At 35.7% G+C, this 7,950-nt stretch overlaps 1 long non-coding RNA gene across 1 annotated transcript; it reads right to left on the bottom strand.

Moving 5' to 3' along the window:
- Positions 1–335: 335 nt before the first annotated feature.
- On the bottom strand, positions 336–1,051 carry LOC120974648 (uncharacterized). Its single transcript, XR_005769996.3, has 2 exons — positions 829–1,051; positions 336–570 (listed from the first exon to the last, which is right to left on the bottom strand). It is a non-coding gene; the product is annotated as an uncharacterized lncRNA (long non-coding RNA).
- Between the last annotated feature and the right edge of the window lie 6,899 nt (positions 1,052–7,950).

Genomic DNA, 7,950 nt, shown 5'->3' on the forward strand with positions numbered 1-7,950 from the left:
ATGCACGCTGCCTCTCGATCTCTGTATACAATTGATCGTTAATCAGGCAACATCTTTTTTATCGTCTGGGGGCAATATACTCCGGTTAATCAGGCAACAAAATTTAGAAGCTTGCTGAGAGAAGTGTTAAGAATAGAATAGTTGCTTATTAATTAAGCTAATTAGGATTAAGTTAACTGTTAGATAGGTTGCTTGGTTCTCAAGCAACCATGTACTTTCTTGGTTCTCAAGGCAACTATGTAATTCCTTGGCTCTTAAGTAATTATGTGTTTACTTGACCGCCAAGCATCATGTGTACTTTCGCCTGGATATAAATACCCCACTTCTATCATCAATAAAGACTAACAAATCATCTTTCATTCAATTCTCTCGTTCTTTACTTTTTACTTTAAACAGGTTATCACGCACTTTTGCTCTCCGTCGAGAAAATGGCCACACGATAAGAGGAGAAAGCATGTCGCTACTGATTCAATCAGCCACAATCCTGTCCATGGCAAGAATCCATGGTCATGCGTACATCCGTAGAAGAGGAAAATCCGATCAGAAGATTGTTCAATTTGTTTTGTCTTCCTGCAATCAATCAAAGATCTAATAAATACTTGCGTTTTGTGAATTGCTCCATCGGGCATGTGCGCGTGGCGAGATGGATTGATCAAACAGAGTGAAGAAGTAAAATCGGCATCAAGAACAAGACCAGAAGATGAGGAATGACAACAAATTCCAATAAATTTGTTCTTCACATGCCGAAGATTACAGCCGTTCTCCATTTCTTTTTATTCCCTTAAACAGAAGCACGAGAACAAGCGACATCGGCTCCGGCCAGCGTACCTCGTCGTTCAGCGGCGGCGCATACTCCAGCGCCACCCCTCCCTCTCCTTTTCTTGGCTACGGCTGGCGATGGCATGAACGCGGCGGCAGCATCGCTCCCAAGGCGGCGGTGGCGGCGCACTGGTCTTCACGACCAGCGGCACGCAATCATGGCCCTCGGCCTGTCTCCTCCCAGCGAGGACGAGGCTTCTCCACATCGCTTTCTTGCGCATCAGCCTTCCGGGGTGCCACAACGGCGGCCATATTGGCCTAGAACAGGAGAAATCAAGCGAATCAAGTGATTTACCATCCACACACAAGAACGGAAGCGATGAGGAATCTTATCCTTTCACAGTTTTGCAGCTAGCCCTCTGACTTTTCTTTTCCTCTCAGGTTAGGCTTTTATGTCTTCCAAAACTGCATAAATTATGCGTCATTTTACATCTTGTAAAATATCATTTGAAGCCTCATATCTTCATATATTATATATAGATATATGTAAATTATTAAATTTTGCATCTATATGTATTACCAAAGTAATGCTAATGCAAAAGAATGTTTTCCGTAAATTTATTCCTTCGGAATTTAAGACATTATATATGTCTTTGCTACAAATGTTTCCTAAGGCATACGTTTTAGGAGAACAACTATAATTTTTGCAACTGATTTTTTTCTTCTTGCAAATTTAATTGTAATTCAAATATGAATTATGAAGTGTCATACTCAATATGACTATCCGCATTTATTTGTGAATCACAAGGTAATGGTGGCATCTACTGCATAATTTGCAGATTATCCATCAATATTGTGAGGTCTACGTCTTGCTACTTTGACAAGATGACTACCTTTAACGTGATCTTCCGAATATTAATATTAAATGCGACTACCTCAAGATATCATAAGGTAATATTGGCATCTACTGCAAAATTTTGCAGAATATCCACTATTACTGCAAGGTCTACATCATGTCACTTTGACAGATGATTACCTTCAAAGTGATTTCATACATTTAGCATAACATAAGGTAATAGAATTATGAACATCTACTGACAAAAGTCAGACTATGTTTTCTATTACCGCGAGATCTACACCATATTGGTGATTATCTTCAAAGTGTTATCCTATAAATTGAGGTCCACACATATTGTTATATATAAAGCATCAGCGATTCCAAAATTTGCTCCTTTGAAGCAATTGTTGTTGTTCACTAAAATGATTTACTATCAGAGTAAATTCATGCATGATCATTACATGTTGAATGGTATTATCTACTAATATCAACTATCCAAGCCTCATTTTGCTTGAATATGTCATAGAAAACTATATAAATATTTGCATATAATCGTGATTGACTTCTATTACATTGGTAAAATACATGGCAGTGAAGCCTATGTCACTATTTATAATTTTAGTATTGTCCATCCATTGAGATGGATCCCATAATTATGGCAACGATTGAGTGTATCAACACTTTTGCAATGTCCACATCACATTGTGGTTATACTTTCACAGTGACTAACCAATGTCAAACAAGCAACGTCTATGTTTTTGGCGATGACTCTAAAGTTGCAACGCTCATATGCATTTTATGTGTCCCAACTTCACTTATTTCTCAAACTAAATACATAATGGATGAATTTGGATTCACCCTGAATATTTCCCTTCATATAAACATGATGCCTTGAGCACATCGCGAATGATTACCCATTCATTTTTCAAGACCTCAAATCCATCGCAGCTCACAATTCCGTCACTTAATCAACTTCAAGTTGAGATCTCGTGATCAAATATTTTCATATGCCTTTAATACACTTTACATCCTCTTATGATGGTACTACAATTTTCCATGATGAAGAAACATAGAATTTCTTAAAATCATCAGATTCACCCAACAGGTGATATACCATTATTTGAAATATTTGCTGGTACTGAGAATACTATGCAATACAGTGGTCACAACATAGAACCATGAGGAATACGAAGTAAAGTGGAGGCTAATAGACAACCAAAGATAAAATTACCTCTTAATAGGGAATATATCATTTTCAAACGATCACAAAGACAACTCTCAAGTTTGTCAAATGTGTGGTTAGACAAAGATTATACCTATGATTACCAAACCCTCAAATACATAGTCAAACCACACCACATATTTGGGATAAATTTTAAAATTTGCAAACTTACAACCAGAAAATATTCTGGTAAATGATTGTTCTCAATTCTTCATCAGAAGGTGAGAACCAAAAATCTAGTGCAATAAAAGGATGGTGAATTCCATTGCAAAGATGATATGTTTGCGTAATAAATTTTTCAATGATATTGGAGACCTCATGTAATCTTTTAATTATCCCAAATATTATTATCCTATACTTGTTCTACTACAAGTAGTGCAATGTCCAATATCTTATTTCTCGGACTTGATATTCGATAAATTTTAAATGTATGAATCAAGTCATACTCAATATTGTTGCGTACACAATAATTTTCTAGATCTTAATAAATTAAATATATGGCTTGGTAGCCTTAACCATCCTGGTTTGGGGATGATTAGAAAATCATTGACAATCCTGTTGGTCACAACTTATCAAGTTACAAAATTTCCCCAAATCATCAGATTTTATGTGCACTGCATGTGCCATAGGGGAAATAGGTTTTAAGGCACTCTCACCTTAAAATTCTAAGCAGGACACTTATTCTTCCTTGAACACATTCAAAAGATATGTCTGGATTGCTTAACCATTATCTGGGGCAATTTAGATACTTCATGGTACTCATATACACATTCATAAAATGTTTTTAAGTGTGTCTCACACAAAACCATGCATGATCTTACTAAATAAATTGCTCAACTTATCAAAGTAAGAGCAAATTCTCCTGAAAACAGGATCTATAAACCCGTTCGAATGAAGAATGTTGTTGAACTCATTCAATGAGCAATGTTTTCGCATTAAGTACTTTATGTACATACCCAGAATGGTTTAGCTAAATTTCTTATCAAAGAGAGTTAAATGAATGACATGACCATTTTTAAAGAATTGTAAATTTACCAGCCTCTTGCTGTACACATTCGGCCTTACACACCGTGGAAACCAACAAAGTATTTCTTATCTGCGATAATTCGGTTACATACCGATATCACCACTCCAGCGTACATCAATGGGCACTCACGAAAATTAGGGATCTATGTGAGGAATAACAATTTATCCGTCAATCAAAATTATTCATAGCCCGTATGCTGATTGCATCAGCAATAAGGATATTTTTTGGCATTAGGGGGAGATAAGTACCACAAAGAATGCCGAGAAATAAATTACAAATGTTATTGACATTCAATCCTTATATGCACGTACTCAAGAATCTGAACTAGATGTTTAGAGAATCATATATTCGCAACACATTGCAAATTTGCCACATACATTTACTGATGACTAGGTGTCACTAAATTCTATATTCCTACAGTAAAGTGTCAGAAAGAGTGGAGGTACCTGATAAACCACTCTTATCCCCAAATGAGAGCAAGAGGGGGAGAAAATCTGACAACACGAGATATAACTTCTCATATGCTTCCGCGGAAACAGAGGAAATCAATTCCTCAACTAGTAAATGTAATTCAACATCAAGTTGAAAGGCACCTCACTGGATGCTCATCATCCAAAGCCCGGCATAAATGTGCACAAATGTTTTGATGCCGGGACATCGAAACACCTTGACTCCATTTGTTGTAGGAAATCACAAGGATTTAAAAAGGAATACATATATTCCCACAAACTTCAATGATTCCATCAGAATCATATAAACTAAAGACTACATTTGTCGACATATATTTCTTCTCTAATTGCTAAAACCTTTTGGTCCCAGAACCAAAATCCATGGTAGAGTGCCTCTTGCACTCATATTGGTTCACATGAAAGGAAGCAAGTAATGAAGAATAACACTTGCTCTACAAACGAGTGGTATTTACCACAGTAATACCTACTCCTCATAAGTATATTCCATATGGAATACTAAAAACTTCTCATTCATATACAAAGTCAATGAGGTGGTGAGAAAGTGAGGCTTGTAGCAAAAGGGTTCACGCAGAGACCCGACATCAACTATGATGTAACATACCCCCTTGGTATGAGTGGAATTATGTTTCGATACTAAATATCATTGGCAATAAATAATAACAATAATCCATGCAGTTAATGGATGTAGTGACTACATACTCATATGGATCACTCATTTCGGATATCTATATTAAAGTCCCTGAAGGGCTTACAATTCCGAATCCAAAGACAAATCGCAACATGTTTTTGTGTAAAACTTCAAAGTCACTCTATGACTTGAAATAGTCGAAAATCATATGGTACTACCGACTAAATGAGTTCCTTCTTAAAAAGGATTACTTGATTAATGATGATTATTTACATGTTTAATAAAGGAATCAATTTGAGTTCCTTTCATCACCTCAGTGTATATTGATGACCTCATCATCAATGTCTATACAAGACCTAAATATGCACAAAATCATCTCAAGACAGGAAATTTGGATTCAACCAAATTTAGCTTAAGTTTACAACTTGAGCATTCTATCAAGAATACATATCGGTCTACATATATCCAAAACATATATGAGAAGTTCAATGTGGATATATCATACCAATAAAAGGCGTGTAATATGGTCATACTACCCCTGATAGGGTACAAATCCATTCATACCTAAGGGTGATAATGAAGTGATATCAGGACCTGAAGTTCTGTATCTCACCAATTACAAAGTACTCATAATTGCAAACTACGTCAGGCCTGACACTATATTTGCTATCTTTGTTCATAGTGCAACCCCCAACAAAAGGTATATAGCCGATATAAGAAATATTAGCTTATATCTCAAGCTCACAATAAATCTTGGATATTTCCATCAGGAAATACAAGATATGACCATGATATGATAGAATGATATTGGCTCTTTCTTTGATCCCAACAATGCCATATCAATGGCTGAATTTGCGGGAATAGCCTTCATATGGAAGTCATCTAAATGGGCTTTAATGGTTATTTCCAGTTATCATTCTGACATAATTGCTTTATCTAAAAGCATTGCAAAATATGCATGGCTCTGAAGAATGATTAACCACACTCAAAATCATGTGGTTGAGATTCATCAGAATCACACAACTTGTTTTATCAAGACGCTACCACTTGTGTTACTCAATACCTACAGGTTATATGAAAAGCAATATCATAAAGCACATTGCTCAAAATTACTTATCCTCACGAATTATAGACAAGTGAGGAAACAATATGCAAACAACATACTTTGAAAGTCCTACATATTATTCATGATGTCATGATCATATCAATGGAATTGTATTACACATTCTCCAGGTTTGCAAAGTTCAGGGGGAATAATCTCCCAAATTTATAACCTATTCACAATCCTAAGATTGCATATATTGTACTCTTTTTCCCTTCATGAATTTTTCCCTAATGGTTTCTCATAAAGGTTTTTAACGAGACAATATAAAACACAAGTGCCCGTATATGTCGTATCATTTTCTCCTTATATTTTCCCAATGGGTTTTAAAGGAGTTTTCAATGGCATATCATATCGCACTCTTTTCCCTTATGAGTTTTCTCTCAAAGTTTCTCATAATGGTTTTTAACGAGGCAATATCTTATCAAAGATCATACGTCATACTTTCTATTTTCCCTATCGAGGTTTTTAAAGAAAGTACTCAAGACATATTAATTGTTCTCTAAACTCACTGATGAGTTTTCTCCTTCTTCAAAGGTTTTTCTCATATGAGTTATCAAGAGACAATAATCATTATATGTTGCATCATTTTCTCCTTATTATTTTTTCCACTGGGTTTAAAGGAGTTTTAGCAACATATCTGCACTATTCTCCTCATATTTTTCCCACATGGTTTTTGGAGGAGACATTCAAGATTATTCAAAGAATTTGTCAAGATGATGGACATACCAAAGAAGAGGCGTTGTACAAGGGGGAGTATTAAGAATAGAATAGTTGCTTATTAATTAAGCTAATTAGGATTAAGTTAACTGTTAGATAGGTTGCTTGGTTCTCAAGCAACCATGTACTTCCTTGGCTCTCAAGGCAACTATATAATTCCTTGGCTCTCAAGTAACTTGTGTTTACTTGACCGCCAAGCACCATGTGTACTTCCGCCTGGGTATAAATACCCAACTTCTATCATCAATAAAGACTAATGGATCATCTTTCATTCAACTCTCTCGTTCTTTACTTTTTACTTTAAATAAGAAGGACACTTGCTATGTTACACGTATTCTCGGATTGATGGAAGTTCTAGTCTCGTGCTTAAGTTAAACTAAAATGAAATATTACTCCATATACTGGGCTAAAATTTGGTTCTTTCCATTGTACTACTCTTATACTAGTATTTAGGTTGTAGAAGGAGACCTACAGCGGTTTGGTACTCCCTTCGCATACCATTGCTGGTGGATGCAGCGGCGAATCTAGCTAGGATAAAAATGCAGGATAGGCTCAAATCAAAGTGCACTTGGCATGAAAATAGCAATATGGCTTAAGGTAAAGAGATGTGTATATCATGCACATGACATAATAACATTCATTTCGGACGGCAGGTTCCAGCCTGTTAAAACATGCCGGCCACTAAATGAATGGGTAACTTGTACACATGCTCGGGAGCAAATGCTCCTGTACCAGAAAAAAATTCAAACAGTTTCCAAAAAATGACAAACACATGACCGAGTATGGCGGAAGGGGCCAATCTGGACTCATATACTTTCTTCCTTAATGAATTATTCCATGAATTCTTCAAAGCCATGTTGATCAAAATGCAAAATCTAAGATTGCTATAAGACAACTAAAAAGAAAATAAGAAAAAATGAACGATTAAATTACTGCTTCTGAATATTCAACTGACAGTTTAATTTGTTATAGCTTACTCTGTTTTTATTAGACAAATAAGCCAACAAATGTCGAAGATTTTACGCAAGGCTTTTTAAGTTTGGAGCAAAAACATGTATTGTTGTGCCCTGCGAAAATAAATAGTATTTAATACACAAAAAGTTGCTATTCTAGCGAAAATGCATGATGGAAACTTGGAAATTACGCACATAAAAATACATGTACAACACATTCTTGAAAATTCT

Source organism: Aegilops tauschii, chromosome 2 (assembly GCF_002575655.3).
Source record: "Aegilops tauschii subsp. strangulata cultivar AL8/78 chromosome 2, Aet v6.0, whole genome shotgun sequence".
Lineage (NCBI taxonomy): Eukaryota > Viridiplantae > Streptophyta > Magnoliopsida > Poales > Poaceae > Aegilops > Aegilops tauschii.